The sequence below is a fragment of the Petromyzon marinus genome, unplaced genomic scaffold, assembly GCF_048934315.1.
Source record: "Petromyzon marinus isolate PM22_M1 ecotype Great Lakes invasive population unplaced genomic scaffold, UKy_Petmar_22M1.pri1.0 PM_Scaffold_36, whole genome shotgun sequence".
In the NCBI taxonomy this organism is placed as follows: domain Eukaryota; kingdom Metazoa; phylum Chordata; class Hyperoartia; order Petromyzontiformes; family Petromyzontidae; genus Petromyzon; species Petromyzon marinus.
The window spans coordinates 664,074-690,817 of NW_027423346.1; the positions used below are offsets into that span (position 1 = coordinate 664,074).

At 48.3% G+C, this 26,744-nt stretch overlaps 1 protein-coding gene across 2 annotated transcripts in view; it reads right to left on the reverse strand.

Moving 5' to 3' along the window:
• The window catches only part of NHLH1 (nescient helix-loop-helix 1), a 43,949-nt gene extending 24,056 nt beyond the window's left edge, over positions 1-19,893 (reverse strand). The window contains exons 1-3 of one of the 2 annotated variants that reach the window (XR_012940641.1): positions 19,526-19,873; positions 12,947-13,240; positions 4,969-5,043 (exon numbers count right to left, since the gene is read on the reverse strand). The gene's annotated coding sequence lies outside the window, so the exon portion shown is untranslated. Of the gene's footprint in view, positions 1-4,968; positions 5,044-12,946; positions 13,241-19,525 lie in introns of those variants that run through there. The other variant, XM_076064191.1, reaches the window with a different exon arrangement.
• Between the last annotated feature and the right edge of the window lie 6,851 nt (positions 19,894-26,744).

The window sequence follows — 26,744 nt, forward strand, 5'->3', positions numbered from 1 at the left end:
ACAGAGGCTCCCAGAGCCAGCGGGAGACTCCGGGAGCCTACCAGGGGGCTCGGTGAGTGAGTGACTCAGTGAGTGACTCAGTGAGTGACTCAGTGAGTGAGTTAGTGAGTCAGTGAGTGAATCAGCGGCACGGCAGGGGTCTACAGAGGCTCCCAGAGCCAGCGGGAGACTCCGGGAGCCTACCGGGGAGCTCGGTGAGTGAGTGACTCAGTGAGTGACTCAGTGAGTGAGTCAGTGAGTGACTCAGTGAGTCACTCAGTGAGTGACTCAGTGACTCAGTGAGTGACTCAGTGAGTGAGTTAGTGAGTGACTCAGTGAGTGACTCAGCGGCACGGCAGGGGTCTACAGAGGCTCCCAGAGCCAGCGGGAGACTCCGGGAGCCTACCAGGGGGCTCGGTGAGTGAGTGACTCAGTGAGTGACTCAGTGAGTGAGTTAGTGAGTGACTCAGTCAGTGACTCGGTGAGTTAGTCAGTGAGTGACTCAGTGAGTGACTCAGTGAGTGAGTTAGTGACTCAGTGAGCGACTCAGTGAGTGACTCAGTGAGTCAGTCAGTGACTGACTCAGTGAGTGAGTGAGTGACTCAGTCAGTGAGTGAGTGACTCAGTCAGTGAGTGACTCAGTCAGTGAGTGACTCAGTGAGTGACTCGGTGAGTGAGTGACTCAGTGAGTGACTCAGTCAGTGAGTAACTCAGTCAGTGAGTGACTCGGTGAGTGAGTGACTCGGTGAGTTAGTGAGTGAGTGAGTGACTGAGTGAGTGACTCGGTGAGTTAGTGAGTGACTCAGTGAGTGACTGAGTGAGTGAGTGAGTGACTCAGTGAGTGAGTTAGTGAGTGAGTGACTCAGTGAGTGACTTAGTCAGTGAGTTAGTGAGTGAGTGACTCAGTGAGTGAGTTAGTGAGTGAGTGAATCAGTGAGTGAGTTAGTGAGTGACTCAGTGAGTTAGTTAGTGAGTGAGTGACTCAGTCAGTGAGTCAGTGAGTGAGTGACTGAGTGAGTGAGTTAGTGAGTGAGTGACTCAGTGAGTTAGTTAGTGAGTGAGTGACTCAGTGAGTGAGTTAGTGAGTGAGTGACTCAGTGAGTGACTTAGTCAGTGAGTTAGTGAGTGAGTGACTCAGTGAGTGACTCAGTGAGTGAGTGACTCGGTGAGTGACTCAGTGAGTAACTCAGTGAGTGAGTGACTCGGTGAGTGAGTGAGTGAGTGACTCAGTCAGTGACTCAGTGAGTGACTCGGTGAGTGAGTGACTCAGTGAGTGAGTGAGTGACTCGGTGAGAGACTCAGTGAGTGAGTTAGTGAGTGACTCAGTGAGTGACTCAGTGAGTGAGTTAGTGAGTGAGTGACTCAGTGAGTTAGTTAGTGAGTGAGTGACTCAGTCAGTGAGTCAGTGAGTGAGTGACTCAGTGAGTGAGTTAGTGAGTGAGTGACTCAGTGAGTTAGTTAGTGAGTGAGTGACTCAATCAGTGAGTCAGTGAGTGAGTGACTCAGTGAGTGACTCAGTGAGTGACTCAGTGAGTGACTCACTCAGTGAGTGACTCAGTGGCACGGCAGGGGTCTACAGAGGCTCCCAGAGCCGGCGGGAGACTCCGGGAGCCTACCGGTGACTCAGTCAGTGAGTGACTCAGTGAGTGACTCAGTGAGTGACTCACTCAGTGAGTGACTCAGTGAGTGAGTTAGTGAGTGACTCAGTGAGTGACTCAGTGGCACGGCAGGGGTCTACAGAGGCTCCCAGAGCCAGCGGGAGACTCCGGGAGCCTACCGGGGAGCTCGGTGAGTGAGTGACTCAGTGAGTGACTCAGTGAGTGACTCAGTGAGTGACTCACTTAGTGAGTGACCCAGTCAGTGAGTGACTCAGTGGCACGGCAGGGGTCTACAGAGGCTCCCAGAGCCAGCGGGAGACTCCGGGAGCCTACCGGTGACTCAGTCAGTCAATGAGTGACTCAGTGAGTGACTCAGTGAGTGACTCACTCAGTGAGTGACTCAGTGAGTGAGTTAGTGAGTGACTCAGTGAGTGACTCAGTGGCACGGCAGGGGTCTACAGAGGCTCCCAGAGCCAGCGGGAGACTCCGGGAGCCTACCGGTGACTCAGTCAGTCAGTGACTCAGTGAGTGACTCAGTGAGTGACTCACTCAGTGAGTGACTCAGTGAGTGAGTTAGTGAGTGACTCAGTGAGTGACTCAGTGGCACGGCAGGGGTCTACAGAGGCTCCCAGAGCCAGCGGGAGACTCCGGGAGCCTACCGGGGAGCTCGGTGAGTGAGTGACTCAGTGAGTGACTCAGTGAGTGACTCAGTGAGTGACTCACTTAGTGAGTGACCCAGTCAGTGAGTGACTCAGTGGCACGGCAGGGGTCTACAGAGGCTCCCAGAGCCAGCGGGAGACTCCGGGAGCCTACCGGTGACTCAGTCAGTCAGTGACTCAGTGAGTGACTCAGTGAGTGACTCACTCAGTGAGTGACTCAGTGAGTGAGTTAGTGAGTGACTCAGTGAGTGACTCAGTGGCACGGCAGGGGTCTACAGAGGCTCCCAGAGCCAGCGGGAGACTCCGGGAGCCTACCAGGGGAGCTCGGTGAGTGAGTGACTCAGTGAGTGACTCAGTGAGTGAGTTAGTGAGTGACTCAGTCAGTGACTCAGTGAGTGACTCAGTGGCACGGCAGGGGTCTACAGAGGCTCCCAGAGCCAGCGGGAGACTCCGGGAGCCTACCAGGGGGCTCGGTGAGTGAGTGACTCAGTGAGTGACTCAGTGAGTGACTCAGTGAGTGAGTTAGTGAGTCAGTGAGTGAATCAGCGGCACGGCAGGGGTCTACAGAGGCTCCCAGAGCCAGCGGGAGACTCCGGGAGCCTACCGGGGAGCTCGGTGAGTGAGTGACTCAGTGAGTGACTCAGTGAGTGAGTCAGTGAGTGACTCAGTGAGTCACTCAGTGAGTGACTCAGTGACTCAGTGAGTGACTCAGTGAGTGAGTTAGTGAGTGACTCAGTGAGTGACTCAGCGGCACGGCAGGGGTCTACAGAGGCTCCCAGAGCCAGCGGGAGACTCCGGGAGCCTACCAGGGGGCTCGGTGAGTGAGTGACTCAGTGAGTGACTCAGTGAGTGAGTTAGTGAGTGACTCAGTCAGTGACTCGGTGAGTTAGTCAGTGAGTGACTCAGTGAGTGACTCAGTGAGTGAGTTAGTGACTCAGTGAGCGACTCAGTGAGTGACTCAGTGAGTCAGTCAGTGACTGACTCAGTGAGTGAGTGAGTGACTCAGTCAGTGAGTGAGTGACTCAGTCAGTGAGTGACTCAGTCAGTGAGTGACTCAGTGAGTGACTCGGTGAGTGAGTGACTCAGTGAGTGACTCAGTCAGTGAGTAACTCAGTCAGTGAGTGACTCGGTGAGTGAGTGACTCGGTGAGTTAGTGAGTGAGTGAGTGACTGAGTGAGTGACTCGGTGAGTTAGTGAGTGACTCAGTGAGTGACTGAGTGAGTGAGTGAGTGACTCAGTGAGTGAGTTAGTGAGTGAGTGACTCAGTGAGTGACTTAGTCAGTGAGTTAGTGAGTGAGTGACTCAGTGAGTGAGTTAGTGAGTGAGTGAATCAGTGAGTGAGTTAGTGAGTGACTCAGTGAGTTAGTTAGTGAGTGAGTGACTCAGTCAGTGAGTCAGTGAGTGAGTGACTGAGTGAGTGAGTTAGTGAGTGAGTGACTCAGTGAGTTAGTTAGTGAGTGAGTGACTCAGTGAGTGAGTTAGTGAGTGAGTGACTCAGTGAGTGACTTAGTCAGTGAGTTAGTGAGTGAGTGACTCAGTGAGTGACTCAGTGAGTGAGTGACTCGGTGAGTGACTCAGTGAGTAACTCAGTGAGTGAGTGACTCGGTGAGTGAGTGAGTGAGTGACTCAGTCAGTGACTCAGTGAGTGACTCGGTGAGTGAGTGACTCAGTGAGTGAGTGAGTGACTCGGTGAGAGACTCAGTGAGTGAGTTAGTGAGTGACTCAGTGAGTGACTCAGTGAGTGAGTTAGTGAGTGAGTGACTCAGTGAGTTAGTTAGTGAGTGAGTGACTCAGTCAGTGAGTCAGTGAGTGAGTGACTCAGTGAGTGAGTTAGTGAGTGAGTGACTCAGTGAGTTAGTTAGTGAGTGAGTGACTCAATCAGTGAGTCAGTGAGTGAGTGACTCAGTGAGTGACTCAGTGAGTGACTCAGTGAGTGACTCACTCAGTGAGTGACTCAGTGGCACGGCAGGGGTCTACAGAGGCTCCCAGAGCCGGCGGGAGACTCCGGGAGCCTACCGGTGACTCAGTCAGTGAGTGACTCAGTGAGTGACTCAGTGAGTGACTCACTCAGTGAGTGACTCAGTGAGTGAGTTAGTGAGTGACTCAGTGAGTGACTCAGTGGCACGGCAGGGGTCTACAGAGGCTCCCAGAGCCAGCGGGAGACTCCGGGAGCCTACCGGGGAGCTCGGTGAGTGAGTGACTCAGTGAGTGACTCAGTGAGTGACTCAGTGAGTGACTCACTTAGTGAGTGACCCAGTCAGTGAGTGACTCAGTGGCACGGCAGGGGTCTACAGAGGCTCCCAGAGCCAGCGGGAGACTCCGGGAGCCTACCGGTGACTCAGTCAGTCAATGAGTGACTCAGTGAGTGACTCAGTGAGTGACTCACTCAGTGAGTGACTCAGTGAGTGAGTTAGTGAGTGACTCAGTGAGTGACTCAGTGGCACGGCAGGGGTCTACAGAGGCTCCCAGAGCCAGCGGGAGACTCCGGGAGCCTACCGGTGACTCAGTCAGTCAGTGACTCAGTGAGTGACTCAGTGAGTGACTCACTCAGTGAGTGACTCAGTGAGTGAGTTAGTGAGTGACTCAGTGAGTGACTCAGTGGCACGGCAGGGGTCTACAGAGGCTCCCAGAGCCAGCGGGAGACTCCGGGAGCCTACCGGGGAGCTCGGTGAGTGAGTGACTCAGTGAGTGACTCAGTGAGTGACTCAGTGAGTGACTCACTTAGTGAGTGACCCAGTCAGTGAGTGACTCAGTGGCACGGCAGGGGTCTACAGAGGCTCCCAGAGCCAGCGGGAGACTCCGGGAGCCTACCGGTGACTCAGTCAGTCAGTGACTCAGTGAGTGACTCAGTGAGTGACTCACTCAGTGAGTGACTCAGTGAGTGAGTTAGTGAGTGACTCAGTGAGTGACTCAGTGGCACGGCAGGGGTCTACAGAGGCTCCCAGAGCCGGCGGGAGACTCCGGGAGCCTACCAGGGGCTCGGTGAGTGACTCAGTGAGTGACTCAGTCAGTGAGTGAGTGACTCAGTCAGTGACTCGGTGAGTGACTCAGTCAGTCAGTGAGTGACTCAGTCAGTGACTCAGTAAGTGACTCAGTCAGTGAGTGAGTGAGTGACTCGGTGGGTCACTCAGTCAGTGAGTAACTCAGTGAGTGAGTGACTCAGTGAGTAACTCAGTGAGTTAGTGACTCGGTGAGAGACTCAGTGAGTGAGTGAGTGACTCAGTCAGTGAGTGACTGAGTGAGTGAGTTAGTGAGTGAGTGACTCAGTGAGTTAGTTAGTGAGTGAGTGACTCAGTGAGTGAGTTAGTGAGTGAGTGACTCAGTGAGTGACTGAGTGAGTGAGTTAGTGAGTGAGTGACTCAGTGAGTTAGTTAGTGAGTGAGTGACTCAGTGAGTGAGTTAGTGAGTGAGTGACTCAGTGAGTGACTTAGTCAGTGAGTTAGTGAGTGAGTGACTCAGTGAGTGAGTTAGTGAGTGAGTGACTCAGTGAGTTAGTTAGTGAGTGAGTGACTCAGTCAGTGAGTCAGTGAGTGAGTGACTGAGAGAGTGAGTTAGTGAGTGAGTGACTCAGTGAGTTAGTTAGTGAGTGAGTGACTCAGTGAGTGAGTTAGTGAGTGAGTGACTCAGTGAGTGACTCAGTGAGTGACTGAGTGAGTGAGTTAGTGAGTGAGTGACTCAGTGAGTTAGTTAGTGAGTGAGTGACTCAGTGAGTGAGTTAGTGAGTGAGTGACTCAGTGAGTGACTCAGTGAGTGACTCAGTGAGTGAGTTAGTGAGTGAGTGACTCAGTGAGTTAGTTAGTGAGTGAGTGACTCAGTGAGTGAGTTAGTGAGTGAGTGACTGAGTGAGTGAGTTAGTGAGTGAGTGACTCGGTGAGTTAGTTAGTGAGTGAGTGACTCAGTGAGTGACTCAGTGAGTGACTCAGTGAGTGAGTTAGTGAGTGACTCAGTGAGTGACTCAGTGAGTGACTCAGTGAGTGAGTTAGTGAGTGAGTGACTCAGTGAGTTAGTTAGTGAGTGAGTGACTGGGTGAGTGAGTTAGTGAGTGAGTGACTGGGTGAGTGAGTTAGTGAGTGAGTGACTCGGTGAGTTAGTTAGTGAGTGAGTGACTCAGTGAGTGACTCAGTGAGTGAGTGACTCAGTGAGTGACTCAGTGAGTGAGTGACTCAGTGAGTGACTCAGTGAGTGAGTGACTCAGTCAGTCAGTGAGTGAGTGACTCGGTGAGTGAGTTAGTGAGTGAGTTAGTGAGTGACTCAGTGAGTGAGTGACTGAGTGACTCAGTGAGTGACTCAGTGAGTGAGTGACTGAGTGAGTGAGTTAGTGAGTGAGTGAGTTAGTGAGTGACTGAGTGAGTGAGTGACTCAGTGAGTGACTCAGTGAGAGACTCAGTGAGTGACTGTGTGAGTGAGTGAGTGACTCAGTGAGTGAGTGACTCAGTGAGTGAGTGAGTGAGTGAATTAGTGAGTGACTCAGTGAGTGACTCAGTGAGTGACTCAGTGAGTGAGTGATTCAGTGAGTGACTCAGTGAGTGAGTGAGCGACTGTGTGAGTGAGTGAGTGACTCAGTGAGTGACTCAGTGAGTGAGTTAGTGAGTGAGTGAGTGACTCAGTGAGTGAGTGAGCGACTGTGTGAGTGAGTGAGTGACTCAGTGAGTGACTCAGTGAGTGAGTCAGTGAGTGAGTGAGTTAGTGAGTGAGTGAGGGAGTGACTCAGTGAGTGAGTCAGTGAGTGAGTTAGTGAGTGAGTGACTCAGTCAGTGAGTCAGTGAGTGAGTGAGTTAGTGAGTGACTCAGTGAGTGAATCAGTGAGTGAGTGACTCGGTGAGTGAGTTAGTGAGTGAGTGAGTTAGTGAGTGACTTGGTGAGTGAATCAGTGAGTGAGTGACTCGGTGAGTGAGTTAGTGAGTGAGTGACTCAGTCAGTGAGTCAGTGAGTGAGTGAGTTAGTGAGTGACTCAGTGAGTGAATCAGTGAGTGAGTGACTCGGTGAGTGAGTTAGTGAGTGACTCAGTGAGTGAGTGAGTTAGTGAGTGACTCGGTGAGTGAGTTAGTGAGTGACTCAGTGAGTGAGTGAGTCAGTGAGTGACTCGGTGAGTGAGTTAGTGAGTGACTCAGTGAGTGAGTGAGTCAGTGAGTGACTGAGTGAGTGACTCAGTGAGTGAGTGAGTGACTGTGTGAGTGAGGGAGTGACTGTGTGAGTGAGTGGCTCAGTGAGTGACTCAGTGAGTGACTCAGTGAGTGACTCAGTGAGTGACTCAGTGAGTGAGTGAGAGACTCAGTGAGTCAGTGAGTGAGTGAGTCAGCGAGTGACTCAGTGAGTGACTCAGTGAGTGAGTGAGTGAGTGACTCAGTGAGTGAGTGAGTGACTCAGTGAGTGAGTGAGCGACTGTGTGAGTGAGTGAGTGACTCAGTGAGTGAGTGAGTGAGTCAGCGAGTGACTCAGTGAGTGACTCAGTGAGTGACTCAGTGAGTGACTCAGTGAGAGACTCAGTGAGTGAGTCAGCGAGTTACTCAGTGAGTGAGTGAGTGACTCAGTGAGTTAGTGAGCGAGTCAGTGAGTGAATCAGTGAGTGAGTGAGTGACTCAGTGAGTGACTCGGTGAGTGACACATTATACACACACACTATATACACACATATTATACACACACGCACAGTATATATAAACACACACACATTATATATATACACACAGTATACACAAACACACAGTATATACACACACACTATATACACACATTATACACACGCACATTATACACACACACACATTAAATACACAAACATTATATATACACACAGATTATATATACACACATTATATATACACACACACTATATATACACATTATACACACGCACATTATACACACACACATTATATATACACACACAGTATATATACACACACAGTATATATACACACAGTATATATACACACAGTATATATACACACAGTATATATACACACACAGTATATATACACACACAGTATATATACACACAGTATATATACACACAGTATATATACACACACAGTATATACACACATTATATACACACATTATATATACACACAGTATATATACACACACACAGTATATATACACACACACAGTATATATATACACAGTATATATACACACAGTATATATACACACAGTATATATACACATTATATATACACACACAGCATATATACACACACACAGTATATATACACACACAGTATATATACACATTATATACACACAGTATATATATACACACACACAGTATATATACACACAGTATATATACACACAGTATATATACACACAGTATATACACACAGTATATATACACACAGTATATACACACAGTATATATGCACAGTATATATACACACAGTATATACACAGTATATATACACACAGTATATACACACAGTATATATACAGTATATATACACATTATATACACATTATATACACACACAGTATATATACACACACAGTATATATACACACATTATACACACACAGTATATATACACACAGTAAATATACACACAGTATATAAACACACACAGTATATATACACACAGTATATAAACACACAGTATATATATAGACACAGTATATACACACAGTATATATACACAGTATATAAACACACATTATATATATACACATTATATATACACACAGTATATATACACACATACAGCATATACATACACACACAGTATATACACACACAAACAGTATACACACAAACAGTATATACACACATACACAGTATATATACACACAGTACCTACACACACAGAATACATATACACACACATATACACACACACATAAACAAAGTATATAAACACACATTATATATACACACAGAGTATATATAAACACACATATATACACACACACATTATACACACACACATTATACACACACACATTATACACACACACATTATATACACACACACATTATACACACACACATTATACACACACAGTATATACACACACACAGTATATATATACACACACACAGTATATATACACACAGTATACACACACACATTATACACACAGTGTATATACATACAGAGTATACACACAGTATGTATACACACAGTATATATACACAGTATATACATACACAGTATACACACACACACATTATACACACACACACAGTATATATACACACAGTATATACACACACATTATACACACACAGTATATATACACATTATACACACACACAGTATATATACACAGTATATACACACAGTATATATACAGTATAAACACACAGTATACACACACGTTATACACACACAGTATAAACACACAGTATAAACACACACACAGTATACACACACACATTATAAACACACACATTATACACACACACACATTATACACACACACACATTATACACACACACACATTATACACACACACTATATACACACACACACACATTATACACACACACATTATACACACACACACATTATACACACACACTATACACACACACATTATACACACACACACATTATACACACACACATTATACACACACACATTATACACACACAGTACATACACACACATTATACACACACACACATTATACACACACACATTATATATACACACACAGTATACACACACATTATACACACACACATTATACACACACACATTATACACACACATTATATATACACACACAGTATACACACACATTATACACACACATTACACACACACATTATACACACACACACATTATATATACACACACATTATACACACACACACATTATATACACACACAATATACACAGATTATACACACACATTATACACACACACATTATAGTGGACTTGCCGATCATCGGCAAGTCCACTCAGCTCCACGTCCTCCTGTACCACGTCACTCCATCTCTTCTCTAGCCCGTGCCTCCTGTACCACGTCACTCCATCTCTTCTCTAGCCCGTGCCTCCTGTACCACATCACTCCATCTCTTCTCTAACCCGTGCCTCCTGTACCACATCACTCCATCTCTTCTCTAGCCCGTGCCTCCTGTACCACATCACTCCATCTCTTCTCTAGCCCGTGCCTCCTGTACCACATCACTCCATCTCTTATCTAGCCCCGTGCCTCCTGTACCACGTCACTCCATCTCTTCTCTAGCCCGTGCCTCCTGTACCACATCACTCCATCTCCTATCTAGACCCGTGCCTCCTGTACCACGTCACTCCATCTCTTCTCTAGCCCGTGTCACCTGTACCACATCACTCCATCTCTTCTCTAGCCCGTGCCTCCTGTACCACTTCACTCCATCTCTTCTCTAGCCCGTGCCTCCTGTACCACGTCACTCCATCTCCTATCTAGACCCGTGCCTCCTGTACCACGTCACTCCATCTCTTCTCTAGCCCGTGCCACCTGTAGCACATCACTCCATCTCTTATCTAGACCGTGCCTCCTGTACCACATCACTCCATCTCTTCACTAGCCCGTGCCTCCTGTACCACGTCACTCCATCTCTTATCTAGCCACGTGCCTCCTGTACCACGTCACTCCATCTCTTCTCTAGCTCCACGTCCTCCTGTACCACATCACTCCATCTCTTCTCTAGCCCGTGCCTCCTGTACCACATCACTCCATCTCTTCTCTAGCCCGTGCCTCCTGTACCACATCACTCCATCTCTTCTCTAGCCCGTGCCTCCTGTACCACGTCACTCCATCTCTTCTCTAGCCCGTGCCTCCTGTACCACGTCACTCCATCTCTTCTCTTGCCCGTGCCTCCTGTACCACGTCACTCCATCTCTTATCTAGAGCCCGTGCCTCCTGTACCACATCACTCCATCTCTTCTCTAGCCCGTGCCTCCTGTACCACATCACTCCATCTCTAACCCGTGCCTCCTGTACCACATCACTCCATCTCTTCTCTAGCCCGTGCCTCCTGTACCACATCACTCCATCTCTTCTCTAGCCCGTGCCTCCTGTACCACGTCACTCCATCTCTTCTCTAGACCCGTGCCCGTTTAGCCTCCCTCGATCCGGACGAACAAAAGCTGTTTCGGCATGTGGTGGCTGGGGATGCGGGCTACATGACCCAGCCACATACACACACACATTACACACACACACATATACACACACACATTACACACACATATACACACACATTACACACACATTACACACACACACATATATACACACACACACATATATACACACACATTACACACACACATATATACACACACATTACACACACACATATACACACATTACACACACACACATTACACACCCACATATATACACACACACAAATTACACACACATATACACACACTTTACACACACTTTACACACATATTAACACACACATATACATACACACATTATATACACACACATTACACACACACACAAATTACACACACATATATACACACGTATACACACACTTTACACACATATACACACACATTACACACATATATACACACTCATATACACACACCCACATATACACACACACAACCATTACACACACACAATACACACACATATATACACACACATACACACATTACACACACACACACATATACACACACATTACACACACACACATATATACACACATCACACACACACATTACACACACACATTACACACACACATTACACACACACATTACACACACACATATATACACACATCACACACACACATTACACATACACACATCACACACACACATTACACATACACACATTACACACACACATTACACACACACATTACACACACACATGTGTGTGTGTGTGTCTGTGTGTCTGTGTGTGTGTCTGTGTGTCTGTGTGTGTGTGTGTGTGTCTGTGTGTGTGTGTGATTCTGTGTGTGTGTGTCTGTGTGTGTGTGTATGTGTCTGTGTGTGTCTGTGTGTGTGTCTGCGTGTGTGTGTGTGTGTGTCTGTGTGTGTGTGTGTCTGTGTGTCTGTGTGTCTGTGTGTGTGTGTGTGTCTGTGTGTGTGTGTGTGTCTGTGTCTGTGTGTCTGTGTGTGTGTGTATGTGTGTGTGTCTGTCTGTGTGTCTGTGTGTCTGTGTCTGTGTGTCTGTGTGTGTGTGTGTCTGTGTGTGTGTCTGTCTGTGTGTCTGTGTGTCTGTGTCTGTGTGTCTGTGTGTGTGTGTGTGTCTGTGTCACTGTGTGTGTGTGTCTGTGTATCTGTGTGTGTCTGTGTCTGTGTGTCTGTGTGTGTGTGTGTGACTGTGTGTGTGTGTGACTGTGTGTGTGTCTGTGTGTGTGTGACTGTGTGTGTGTCTGTGTGTGTGTGACTGTGTGTGTGTCTGTGTGTGTGTGACTGTGTGTGTGTCTGTGTGTGTGTGTGACTGTGTGTGTGTGTCTGTGTGTGTGTCTGTGTGTGTGTGTCTGTGTGTGTGTCTGTGTGTGTGTCTGTGTGTGTGTGTGTGTGTCTGTGTCTGTGTGTGTGTCTGTGTGTGTGTGTGTCTGTGTGTGTGTGTGTCTGTGTGTGTGTGTGTCTGTGTGTGTCTGTGTGTGTGTGTCTGTGTGTGTGTCTGTGTGTCTTTGTGTATCTGTGTGTGTGTGTGTCTGTGTGTGTGTGTCTGTGTGTGTCTGTGTGTGTGTCTGTGTGTGTCTGAGTGTGTTTGGCTTGAGGGTACTTACATAGGCGTCGATTTCGACTCCGCCTAGTGTCGATTCCGTCACGGCGTCAATTCCTCGTGCATTCCAATGCGAGTCGCGTCAGATCGATTCCTCAAATACACTGCCGTCGATTCCTCCCGGACCAAGGATGGGAACTGCCGCCTTCTTATCGGTAATCCGGTTGCGGAATCGATTCCGATAACGATTCCAATCCGAACGTCGATTTTCTTTCGGGTTGCGAATCCAAACGGTTTGGGTTTTCGTTCGGTGAAAACCGGTTTTGGTTGATTCGTTCCGTCTGGATTCCGGTTCGCCCTGCGGGAATCGATGGTGAACGTCACTCACCCACTCATTCACTCAGCCAGTCACTCACCCACTCACTCACCCACCCACCCACTCACCCACTCACTCACCCACCCACCCACTCACCCACTCACTCACCCACCCACTCACTCACCCACTCACTCACCCACTCACTCAGCCACTCACTCAGCCACTCACTCACTCACCCACTCACCCACCCACTCACTCACTCACCCACTCACTCACCCACTCACTCACCCACTCACTCACCCAGTCCTCACCCACTCACTCACCCACCCACCCACTCACCCACCCACCCACTCACCCACTCACTCACCCACTCACTCACCCACTCACTCAGCCACTCACTCACCCACCCACTCACTCACCCACTCACTCACTCACCCACTCACTCACTCACCACTCAATCACCCACTCACTCACCCAGTCACTCACCCATTAACTCACTCACCCAGTCACCCACTCATTCACCAATTCACTCAGCCACTCACCCACCCACTCACCCACCCACCCACTCACTCACCCACTCACTCACCCACCCACTCACTCACTGACCACTCAATCACTCACTCACCCAGTCACTCACCCAGTCACTCACTCACCCACTCACCCACTCACTCACCCACTCACTCACCCACTCACTCACCCACCCACTCACTCACTGACCACTCAATCACTCACTCACCCAGTCACTCACCCAGTCACTCACTTACCCACTCACCCACTCACCGACTCACTCACCAATTCACTCACCCACTCACCCACTCACTTACCACTCACTCACTCAATCACTCACTCACTGACCCACTCTCACACACACACTCAGACAAACACACTCAGACACACACACATACACACGTAAATACACACACACATACACACATACATACACACAAATAAATACACACACACATACACACACACTTACACACATACAAACACATACACACACAAATACACACAAATACATACACATATATACACACGTACATAAACATATACACACATAAATACATACATATACACATATATACACACATAAAAAAATACATATACACATATACACCCACGTCAAAAAAAACATATACACATGTATACACACATAAAAAATACATATACACATATACACCCACGTAAAAAATACATACACACGTGTATACACACATAAAAAATACATATACACATATATACACACATAAAAAATACATATACACATATATACACACACAAACATAAATACATACATATACACACATACATACACACATACACACGTAAATAAATACAAACACACTTACACAAGTAAATAAATGCACACACACTTACACACACGCACACACATACACACATACACACACACATACACACGTAAATAAATACAACAACAACAACAACCGCCATTCGCCACTAAGTGGCGGTGACGTCACCACGACGCTTGTGCCAGGCTATGTGCACCCTGAGGCCACGTGAAGTGTCGAACGCCCGCTGGCAGGAGGTCACGGGGCAGACCCAGCAGGTGCCACGGGTCGACTGACTGAGATGACTGAGATGACTGGCTGATGCACCACCTGTGCCCCCTACTGTGCCAACCTGCTGTGCTTTAGCCACCCGGCGCTCCGCTCGCTGTTGTGAGCGTCGCTCCTCCGCCCTCCGTTGTTGTTGGAGGGCGACTGCCTCCAACTGCCAAGTAGCATCCTTCACGAGCCTCCTCCACAGAGGCCGATCTTGACACCGCTGGTACCAGTCATCGGCAAGTCCACTCAGCTCCACGTCCTCCTGTACCACATCACTCCATCTCTTCTCTAGCCCGTGCCGCGCCCGCTTAGCCCCCTCAATCCGGCCAAACAAAAGCTGTTTCGGCATGCGGTGGCTGGGCATGCGGGCTACATGACCCAGCCATCGCAGCCTTGCCTGCCGGAGGAGCTCACCGATGGGACCCTGCCCAGATCTTTCAAGGATTTGTGAGCTCCTCACACAATCCAGTCTGGTTAAACCCAGGATGGATCGTAGGCAGGCCAGCCTAAATGTTTCTAACCGGCGAAGATGTTCCATTAGGGGGGTCCACGTTTCGCAAGCGTAGAGAAGGGAGGGAATGACCGTGGCCGAGAAGACCTGAAGCTTAGTGCGGAGCGACAGACCAGGTAGCTTCCACACAGCGTTACGCTACCGATGAAAAGATATTGCCGCTCGACTGATTCGGAGTGAGACCTCTGCTGTTAAACTGGAGCCGCTCATAAGCACACTGCCCAGGTATGGGAAACTCTCCACTCTCTCCACAACTGCCCCATCACCGATTGGGAGTTGTGGGGGTGGAGTGTCCGATGGTACAAAATACCTAGGCAGGTGCTTAGTTTTGGTGGGGCTGATGGTAAGGCCCCATCTCTCAGTGGCACGCTCCAGTCTCAGCAGCAGCGTCTCCAACTCCTCCTCTGAGTGAGCAGCTATTACCAAATCATCAGCATACATAACGTGTTTGTGCAATAGGAAGCCATCCCTTGAACGCACCCGGGCATCGAACAGCCTCCCATTATATCTGTACCAAATCGAGATTCCCCCGGTACAGCTATTGAAGGCTTCACGAACTACGTGGTCAAAATAGATGTTAAATAATGTGGCAGCCAGAGGACATCCCTGTCGCACCCCAAGGTGTACAGGGAATGGCTCTGACTCCCAGCCACGTAGTTTTACCCTGGCCCGCTCACCATCATGAAGGTCCTTAATGATCGTGAGCAGGGAGTCAGGGACTCCAAAAGCACGAAGAACAACCCAGAGCCCAGGCCTACTGATGGTATCAAAGGCCTTGACCAGGTCAATAAAGCAGAGATGTAGGTCTTGTTGGAATTCCCTACACCTCTGCTGTAGCAGACGGACAGAAAATATGGCATCTGTGCAGGACCGCCCTTTCCTGAAACCGCATTGGGGCTCCGCAAGCCTCTCCTCAGCGTGCCTGGCAAGGCGATGTTGAATAATCCTTGCCAGGACCTTTCCCGGCACACTGAGGAGTGAGATGCCCCTGTAGTTGTTACAGTCTGTGCGGTCCCCCTTCTTAAAGAGGGGGACCACCAGGGCATCCTTCCAATCCTGCATAACCCATCCAGTGGTCCATACTGTTGTTATGATGTCATATAGGGCAGTCTGTGCACAAACGCCACCCTCCCTCAGCATTTCGCTAGGGAGATCATCTCTGCCCGGTGCCTTTCCTGGTCTCAGACTCTGGATCGCCCTCAGTACTTCCTCAACAGATGACACCTCAGCCAGCCACTCACAGGGGGTGACTTCTTCCAATATTTGAGGCACCGCAGCCTCAGCAGGGTCATCCCCACTTTGTCCCACGATGTTTTCCTAGCTGAGAGATTTCCCCTCCCCCAGGACCTCACAGAAATGCTCAGCAAATCTGCAAACCTGTTCTTGGGGGTCGGAGATTGGATCACCGTTTTTTCCCCTAATGATGGTAATAGGTGTGGCGCTGCAGGTTACTTTTTTGGAGTTAAATAGAGATTTGTGATCACGGGCCACTGAGGCAGACTCCATGTCCTCAGCAACCCGCGACCACCACCCATCCTTGCAGCGCCTCACGGCTCTCCGAACCTCCGAGCAAAGGCTGCGGTAAGCCTCCTCATTCTCTGACGTGGGATTCTGTAGCCGATGACATTGGGCCTGTCGCTTTTTCTCAACCATCCTGAACAACTCCTCTGTCAGCCAGGGTCTCTGGGGAGGTCTGGACCGCGTACCCAAAGCAGCCATTGCAGCTGCATGAGTCACAGTCCTAAACCTCGCTCATTTACCCTCGACATCAGGAGGAGTCGGGGACGATGCCAATCCCAGCCGCAAGCGATGATGAAATTCTCGCTTGCAACTTTCATCAGATAACTGAGACCAGGCCACTTTAGGTTGGAATGGGGTCCTGGGTGTACACCCACCACCGGAGTGGAAGAATGGCAGGCGCGTCTTACAGATGACTAGTCGATCGTCAGAGGGCAGATCAGCTCCACGGTAGGTCCTGGTGTCAAGGACATGGGCTCGCATGCGCTGGTCCGTCACTATGTAGTCCAGAAGATGTTCTTGCTTGGACCCAGCATGCATCCATGATGTTGTGTGGATGCGCCGATGCCGGAACAGCCGGAACCTATCACCACCACCACTATCACCATCACTACCACCACTACCACTACCACCACCACCACCACCACAATCATCCACAACCATCACCACCACAATCACCACCGCCACCATCACCACCACCACCACCAGAATCACCACCATCACAATCAGCATCACCACCATCACCATCACAATCACCACAATCACAACCACAATCATCACATTTACCACCACCACCATTACCACCCACAATCACCACCGCCACAATCACCACCACCACCACAATCACCACCATCACAATCAGCATCACCACCATCACAATCACCACAATCACAAGCACAATCACCACAATTTACATCACCACCATTACCTTCACAATTACCACCACCACCACAATCAGCATCACCACCACCATCACCACCTTCTTCACACGAGTGTAGTGAGTGTGACAGCACTAATAGTTGTTGTTGTTGTTGTGAGTATGACAGTACTAAATAGTTGTTGTTGTTGTGAGTGTGACAGTGCTAATAGTTGTTGTTGTTGTTGTTGTGATAGTACTAATAGTTGTTGACACACACAACAGCTGTGATGATTGTGACACACTAAACATTAATAGTAGTGACATCACCACCACCACAACATCAACAACAACAGTGATTGAGTGTCAGCTACTAAATAGTTGTTGTTGTTATAGTACTAATAGTTGTTGTTGTTGTTGTGATAGTACTAATAGTTGTTGTTGTTGTTGTGATAGTACTAATAGTTGTTGACACACACACAGCTGTGATGATTGTGACACAGTAAACATTAATAGTAGTGACATCATCACCACAACAACATCAACAACAACAGTGATTGAGTGTCAGCTACTAAATAGTTGTTGTTGTTGTTGTGATAGTACTAATAGTTGTTGATGTTGTTGTTGTGATAGTACTAATAGTTGTTGTTGTTGTTGTGATAGTACTAATAGTTGTTGTTGTTGTGATAGTACTAATAGTTGTTGTTGTTGTTGTGATAGTACTAATAGTTGTTGTTGTTGTTGTGATAGTACTAATAGTTGTTGTTGTTGTTGTTGTGATAGTACTAATAGTTGTTGTTGTTGTTGTGATAGTACTAATAGTTGTTGTTGTTGTGATAGTACTAATAGTTGTTGATGTTGTTGTTGTGATAGTACTAATAGTTGTTGTTGTTGTTGTGATAGTACTAATAGTTGTTGTTGTTGTGATAGTACTAATAGTTGTTGTTGTTGTTGTGATAGTACTAATAGTTGTTGTTGTTGTTGTGATAGTACTAATAGTTGTTGTTGTTGTTGTGATAGTACTAATTGTTGTTGTTGTTGTTGTGATAGTACTAATAGTTGTTGTTGTTGTGATAGTACTAATAGTTGTTGTTGTTGTTGTGATAGTACTAATAGTTGTTGTTGTTGTGATAGTACTAATAGTTGTTGTTGTTGTTGTGATAGTACTAATAGTTGTTGTTGTTGTTGTGATAGTACTAATAGTTGTTGTTGTTGTTGTGATAGTACTAATAGTTGTTGTTGTTGTTGTGATAGTACTAATAGTTGTTGTTGTTGTTGTGATAGTACTAATAGTTGTTGTTGTGATAGTACTAATAGTTGTTGTTGTTGTTGTGATAGTACTAATAGTTGTTGTTGTGATAGTACTAATAGTTGTTGTTGTGATAGTACTAATAGTTGTTGTTGTGATAGTACTAATAGTTGTTGTTGTTGTTGTGATAGTACTAATAGTTGTTGACACACACACAGCTGTAATGATTGTGACACAGTAAACATTAATATTAGTGACATCACCACCACCACAACATCAACAACAACAGTGATTGAGTGTCAGCTACTAAATAGTTGTTGTTGTTGTGATAGTACTAATAGTTGTTGTTGTTGTGATATAACTAATAGTTGTTGACACACACAACAGCTGTGATGATTGTGACACAGTACAACAATAATAGTAGTGACATCACCACCACCACAACATCAAGAACAACAGTGATTGAGTGTCAGCTACTAAATAGTTGATGTTGTTGTTGTTTTGAGTATGACAGTACCAATAGTTGTTGACACACACAGCTGTGATGATGATGATGTTACTAACACATTGTTGATAGTGTGTGAGTGATAACACCAACAATGATTATTTTAATCATTCAGAAACTCACCAGGTAGCAGCAGTGGATAGAGCAAGACGCGACCAGTATGAAGTAATGTAAATAATAGAAATGTATTAACGTAAATAATTTAAAACGTAAACATTTTTTTTAAAAAAACCTCCAAAATAACCTCGCTATGAAACGAAATTAAAAATTGAAACGAAAATTTTTTTGGATAAATTTTTTATATTTATATAAAAAAAAATTGTACTCCTTAAAATACCCACGATAATAAAAGTGCTTAATGTTGTCAATAATAATAATTATTATAATAATTTATAAATATCGATAGCGAAGCAGATAAATCAGCTGCGCTTGCTAGGAATGAACTGGACGGAGTGACCGTATAGAACTCTTATACGGACGGGACACGCCCACATCATTAGCATAATTTATAGCGACACGCCCAGCTTCGCCTCACCTCGCGATTAGCATAATTTATACCGGCCCGGCCCCCTTCACGATTAGCATAATTTATGCGATATTCACCCCTCGCGACGGGGGTGTAATTTAGAACGACACGCCCCTTCGCGATTACCATAATTTATAACGACCCGCCCCTTTCGCGATTAGCATAAATTTATACCGGTGCGACTCTCGCTATCTGCATAATACGCCACGCCCCACCCTCACACGCCACGCCCATCTGCCGGGCCACACCCCCTCCCCCGTCAGGCCTCATTTGCATGACAGAACCACGCCCAGGATTACAATTAACATAGCACGTCACGCCCACCTGGGGAGTGCTCATTAGCATAAACTAAACACTCCCCCTCCCCTCATGCGCTCATTAGCATAATAGTTACGCCACGCCCAATCGCCTTCTACAGCGCAACTCAAGAAGCCCCGCCCATTGCCTGATTAACATAAATACCCCCACCCCCCCTACCCCCCCCGTGAGCCCCGCCCACAATCTCATTAGCATAACCCCTCCCCTGTCAGCCCTGCTCAAGCCCTCATTATCATAACCCCTTCCCCGTGAGCCCCGTCCACAACCTCATTAGCATAACCCCTCCCCCGTGAGCCCCGCCCACAACCTCATTAGCATAACCCCTCCCCCGTGAGCCACGCCCACAACCTCATTAGCATAACCCCTTCCCCCCACCCACCCACCTCAATCTGTTTTTAGTGTTGGAGGCGGCCGATATTTTACGATGAATTTTTGCCGATTTTATTTTCAGGGGCTCCTTTTGCGCGCCTGATCTTTTTCGGGCATCTGACGAGGCGATTTTAACCCTAGCCGATGGTCAAAATTGTTTGACGCTGCCTGCTCTGCTTATTTATTTATTTAGATTTTTTTCGCTAATTTAGATTTTATGCCGTTTGGGTGGAGGAGGGGGGGTTTAGTTTTTGGGCGCCATATGGCGTCATAGATGTCGCCATTGTTAGTGATGAAGTTGTGTGTGAGTGTCTGTGAGTGTGTGTCTGTGTGTGTGTGTCTGTGTGTGTGTCTGTGTGTGTGTCTGTGTGTGTGTCTGTGTGTGTCTGTGTGTGTGTGAGTGTGTGTCTGTGTGTCTGTATGAGTGTGTGTGTCTGTGAGTGTGTGTGTGTCTGTGTGTGTCTGTGTGTCTGTATGAGTGTGTGTGTCTGTGAGTGTGTGTCTGTGTGTGTGTGTCTGTGAGTGTGTGTGTCTGTGTGTGTCTGTGTGTGAGTGTGTCTGTGTGAGTGTGTGTGTCTGTGTGTGAGTGTGTGTGTGTCTGTGTGTCTGTGTGTGAGTGTCTGTGTGTGTGTGTCTGTGTGACTGTGTGTGAGTGTCTGTGTGTGAGTGTCTGTGAGTGTGTGTCTGTGTGTGTGTGTCTGTGTGAGTGTGTGTGTGTATGTCTGTGTGTGTGTCTGTGTGTCTGTGTCTGTGTGTGTCTGTGTGTGTGTCTGTGTGTGAGTGTGTGTATGTGTGTATGTGTCTGTGTGTGAGTGTGTGTGTCTGTGTGTGTGTCTGTGTGTCTGTGTGTGAGTGTGTGTCTGTGTGTGTCTGTGTGTGAGTGTGTGTGTGTCTGTATGAGTGTGTGTGTCTGTGAGTGTGTGTGTGTCTGTGAGTGTGTGTGAGTGTATGTGAGTGTATGTGAGTGTGTGTGTGTCTGTGTGTGTGTGTCTGTGTGTGAGTGTGTGTGTGTGTCTGTGTGTGTGTGTCTGTGTGTGTCTGTGTGTGTGTCTGTGTGTGTCTGTGTGAGTGTGTGTGTCTGTGTGTGTGTGAGTGTGTGTGTGTCTGTGTGTCTGTGTGTGAGTGTCTGTGTGTGAGTGTCTGTGAGTGTGTGTGTCTGTGTGTGTGTCTGTGTGTGCGTCTGTGTGAGTGTGTGTGTGTCTGTGTGTGAGTGTGTGTCTGTGTGTGTCTGTGTGTGTGTCTGTGTGTGTGTCTGTGTGTGTCTGTGTGTGTGTGTCTGTGTGAGTGTCTGTGAGTGTGTCTGTGTGAGTGTCTGTGAATGTGTGTGTGTGTCTGTGTGTGTCTGTGTGAGTGTGTGTGTGTCTGTGTGTGTATCTGTGTGTGAGTGTCTGTGAGTGTGTGTCTGTAAGTGTGTGTCTGTCAGTGTGTGTGTGTCTGTGTCTGTGTGAGTGTGTGTCTGTGTGAGTGTGTGTGAGTGTGTGTGTGTCTGTGTGTGTCTGTGAGTGTGAGTGTGTCTGTGTGTGTGTCTGTGTATGTGTGTATGTGTGTGTCTGTGTGTGTGAGTGTCTGTGTGTGTATGTGTGTATGTCTGTGAGTGTGTGAGTGTGTGTATGTGTGAGTGTGGGTATGTGTATCTGTGGGTGAGTGTGTGTGTGTGTCTGTGTGTGAGTGTCTGTGTGTGTGTCTGTGTGTGTGTCTGTGTGTGTGTGTCTGTATGTGAGTGTCTGTGTTTGTATGTGTCTGTGTGTGAGTGTCTGTGTGTGTATGTGTCTGTGTGTGAGTGTCTGTGTGTGTATGTCTGTGTGTATGTGTGTCTGTGTGTGAGTGTCTGTGTGTGTGTCTTTGTGTGAGTGTCTGTGTGTGTATGTCTGTGTGTGTATGTGTCTGTGTGTGAGTGTCTGTGTGTGAGTGTGTGTGTGTCTATGTGTGTGTGTGTCTGTGTGTGTGTATGTCTGTGTGTGTCTGTGTGTGAGTGTCTGTGTGTGTGTCCGTGTGTGAGTGTCTGTTTGTGTGTGTATGTGTCTGTGTGAGTATCTGTGTGTGTGTCTGTGTGTGTCTGTGTGTGAGTATCTGTGTGTGAGTATCTGTGTGAGTGTCTGTGTGTGAGTGTCTGTGTGAGTGTCTGTGTGTGTGAGTGTGTGTGAGTGTCTGTGTATGTGTGAGTGTGTGTGAGTGTCTGTGTGTGAGTGTCTGTGTGTGTCTGCGTGTGTGAGTGTCTATCTGTGTGTGTGTATGTGTGTGCGTCTGTGTGTGTGTGTGTGTGTCTGTGTGTGTGTCTGTGTGTGTGTCTGTGTGAGTGTGTGTGAGTGTCTGTGTGTGAGTGTCTGTGTGTGTCTGTGTGTGAGTGTCTGTGAGTGTGTGCATGTGAGTGTCTGTGTGTGTGTATGTGTGTGAGTGTCTGTGTGTGTGCGTGTCTGTGTGTGTCTGTGTGTGTGTGTGAGTGTCTGTGTGTGTGTCTGTGTGTTAGTATCTGTGTGTGTGAGTGTGTGTGAGTGTCTGTGTGTTTGAGTGTCTGTGTGTGAGTGTCTGTGTGTGTCTGTGTGTGTGTCTGCGTGAGTGTCTATCTGTGTGTGTGTGTGTGCGTCTGTGTGTCTGTGTGTGTTTGTGTGTGTGTCTGTGTGTGTATCTGTGTGTGGGGAGCGATAGTGTAGTGTATAGTGTAGTGTATAGTGTAGTGGTTAGCGCTACGCTGCGCTATGAACCTGGCGACCCGGGTTCGATTCCCGCTCACGGCCAACACCAGTGACAATTATCTGAACCGGTCCCGGGCCTCCCCTAGGTCGACTCAGCCTCAAATGAGTACCTGGTGCGGTGTGTAAACATCGCCACTAGGGAGACAAAGGCGGTCGGGCGTGGTGCTGGCCACCCACCCCCTCGTGTACCGTTCCGGCCTTCATAGGTGCTCGCTAACAGCACTTGCCCCTACAGTCTGTTAAGGCTATATGGGGGATCTTTGTCTTTGTCTTTGTGAGTGTCTGTGAGTGAGTGTCTGTGAGTGTGTGAGTGTCTGTGTGTGAGTGTCTGTGTGTGAGTGTCTGTGTGTGAGTGTCTGTGTGTGAGTGTCTGTGTGTATGTGAGTGTCTGTGTGTGTGTGTATCTGTGTGTGTGTGTGAGTGTCTGTGTGAGTGTCTGTGTGAGTGTCTGTGTGTGTGAGTGTCTGTGTGAGTGTCTGTGTGAGTGTCTGTGTGTGTGTGTATCTGTGTGTGTGTGTGAGTGTCTGTGTGAGTGTCTGTGTGAGTGTCTGTGTGTGTGTGTATCTGTGTGTGTGTGTGAGTGTCTGTGTGAGTGTCTATCTGTGTGTGTGTCTGTGTGTGTGTGTGTGCCGGAGGCCCCGGGGGGACAGGCGTCTATGACGTCTCCTGGCCAAACCCCAATTGGCGGAGCCAGGAGATTGAATCTCTACCCTCGGGGCTCCTCCAGAAACAACGAAAAGCCACTTCGGATGGCCACGTGGAATGTTCGAACGCTCACTGCGGAGGAGAGGCTGCCACTCCTCTGTCGGGAGCTGGACCGGTACCGCCTGGATCTCTTTGGCATTCAGGAGGTCCGGTGGACCGGCTCTGGCTCCTGCCACCATGAGGGGTGGACAGTCCTCTACTCGGGGCAGCAGACTGCCAAACAACAGGGTGTGGGTCTTCTTTTGAACAAAAGAATGAAGGGGGCGTGGGAGCATGGCGGTGAGGTGTGGGAAGCTGTAAGCCCCAGGCTACTTTGGGCTCGCCTTCCCATCAACCGGAGGCGAGGAGTGGTGGTCGTGGTTACTTATGCCCCCACCGAAGACGAACATCCGTGGAGGGATGCAGGCAAAGCCGATGAGTCAGATGCCTTCTATGACCTCCTGTCACAGGTGCTGGCTAAAGTGGCCCCTCAGGATAGAGTCATCTTGTTGGGTGACTTCAATGCCCGAGTTGGTCATGATGCTGGCACCTGGTCTGGAGTGATTGGAGGGCATGGGCCAGATCAGCTCAATAACAACGGTAGGAGGCTGCTAGATTTTCGTGCAGTAAAGGGGCTTGTAATTACCAACACGCTGTTCCGGCATCGGCGCATCCACACAACATCATGGATGCATGCCGGGTCCAAGCAAGAACATCTGCTGGACTACATAGTGACGGACCAGCGAATGCGAGCCCCTGTCCTTGACACCAGCATCTACCGTGGAGCTGATCTGTCCACTGACCATCGACTAGTCATCTTAAAGATGCGCCTGCCATTCTTCCACTCCGGTGGTGGGTGTACACCCAGGACCCCATTCCCACCTAAAATGGCCTGGATTCAGTTTTTTGATGAAAGTTGCAAGCGAGAATTTCATCATCGCTTGCGGCTGGGGTTGGCATCGTCCCCCAACTCCTCCTGATGTCGAGGGTAAATGGGCGAGGTTTAGGACTGTGACTCATGCAGCTGCAATGGCTGCTTTGGGTACGCGGTCCAGACCTCCCCAGAGACCCTGGCTGACAGAGTAGGTGTTCAGCATGGTTGAGAAAAAGCGACAGGCCCACTATTATCGGCTACAGAATCCCACGTCAGAGAATGAGGAGGCTTACCGCAGCTTTTGCACGGAGGTTCGGAGAGCCGTGAGGCGCTGCAAGGATGGGTGGTGGTCGCGGGTTGCTGAGGAGATGGAGTCTGCCTCAGTGGCCCGCGATCACAAATCTCTATTTATCTCCATCAAAAAATTAACCTGCAGCGCCACACCTATTACCATCATTAGGGGAAAAAACGGTGATCCAATCTCCGACCCCCAGGAACAGGTTTGCAGATTTGCTGAGCATTTCTGTGAAGTCCTGGGGGAGGGGAAATCCCTCAGCCGGGAAAACATCGTGGCACAAAGTGAGGATGACCCTGCTGAGGCTGCAGTGCCTCAAATATTGGAATAAGTCACCCCCTGTGAGTGGCTGGCTGAGGTGCCATCTGTTGAGGAAGTACTGAAGGCGATCCGGAGTCTGAGACCAGGAAAGGCACCGGGTTGAGATGATCTCCCAAGCGAAATGCTGAGGGAGGGCGGCGTTTGTGCACAGACTGCCCTATATGACATCATAACAACAGTCTGGACCACTGGACAGGTTCCGCAGGATTGGAAAGATGCCCTGGTGGTCCCCCTTTTTAAGAAGGGGGACCGCACAGACTGTAACAACTACAGGGGCATCTCACTCCTCAGTGTGCCGGGAAAGGTCCTGGCAAGGATTATTCAGCATCGCCTTGCCAGGCACGCTGAGGAGAGGCTTGCGGAGCCCCAATGCGGTTTCAGGAAAGGGCGGTCCTGCACAGATGCCATATTTTCTGTCCGTCTCCTACAGCAGAGGTGTAGGGAATTCCAACAAGACCTACATCTCTGCTTTATTGACCTGGTAAAGGCCCTATGATACCGTCAGTAGGCCTGGGCTCTGGGTTGTTCTTCGTGCTTTTGGAGTCCCTGACCCTCTGCTCACGATCATTAAGGACCTTCATGATGGTGAGCGGGCCCGGGTTAAACTACATGGCCTGGAGTCAGAGCCATTCCCTGTACACTTTGGGGTGCGACAGGGATGTCCTCTGGCTCCCACATTATTTAACATCTATTTTGACAATGTAGTTTGTGAAGCCTTCAATAGCTGTACCGGGGGAATCTCCATTTGATACAGATATAATGGGAGGCTGATCGATGCCCGGGTGCGGTCAAGGGATGGCTCCCTATTGCTCAACCACGTTATGTATGCCGATGATTTGGTAATAGCTGCTCATTCAGAGGTGGAGTTGGAGACGCTGCTGCTGAGACTGGAGCGTGCCACTAAGAGATGGGGCCTTACCATCAGCCCCACTAAAACCAAGCACCTGCCTGGGTATTTTGTACCATCGGACACTCCACCCCCACAACTCCCAATCGGTGATGGGGCAGTTGTGGAGAGAGTGGAGAGTTTCCCATACCTGGGCAGTGTGCTTATGACCGGCTCCAGTTTAACAGCAGAGGTCTTACTCAGAATCAGTCGAGCGGCAATATCTTTTCATGGGTTGGGTAACGCTGTGTGGAAGCTACCTGGTCTGTCGCTCCGCACTAAGCTTCAGGTCTTCTCGGCCACGGTCATTCCCTCCCTTCTCTACGCTTGCAAAACTTGGAACCCCGGAATGGAACATCTTCGCCGGTTAGAAACA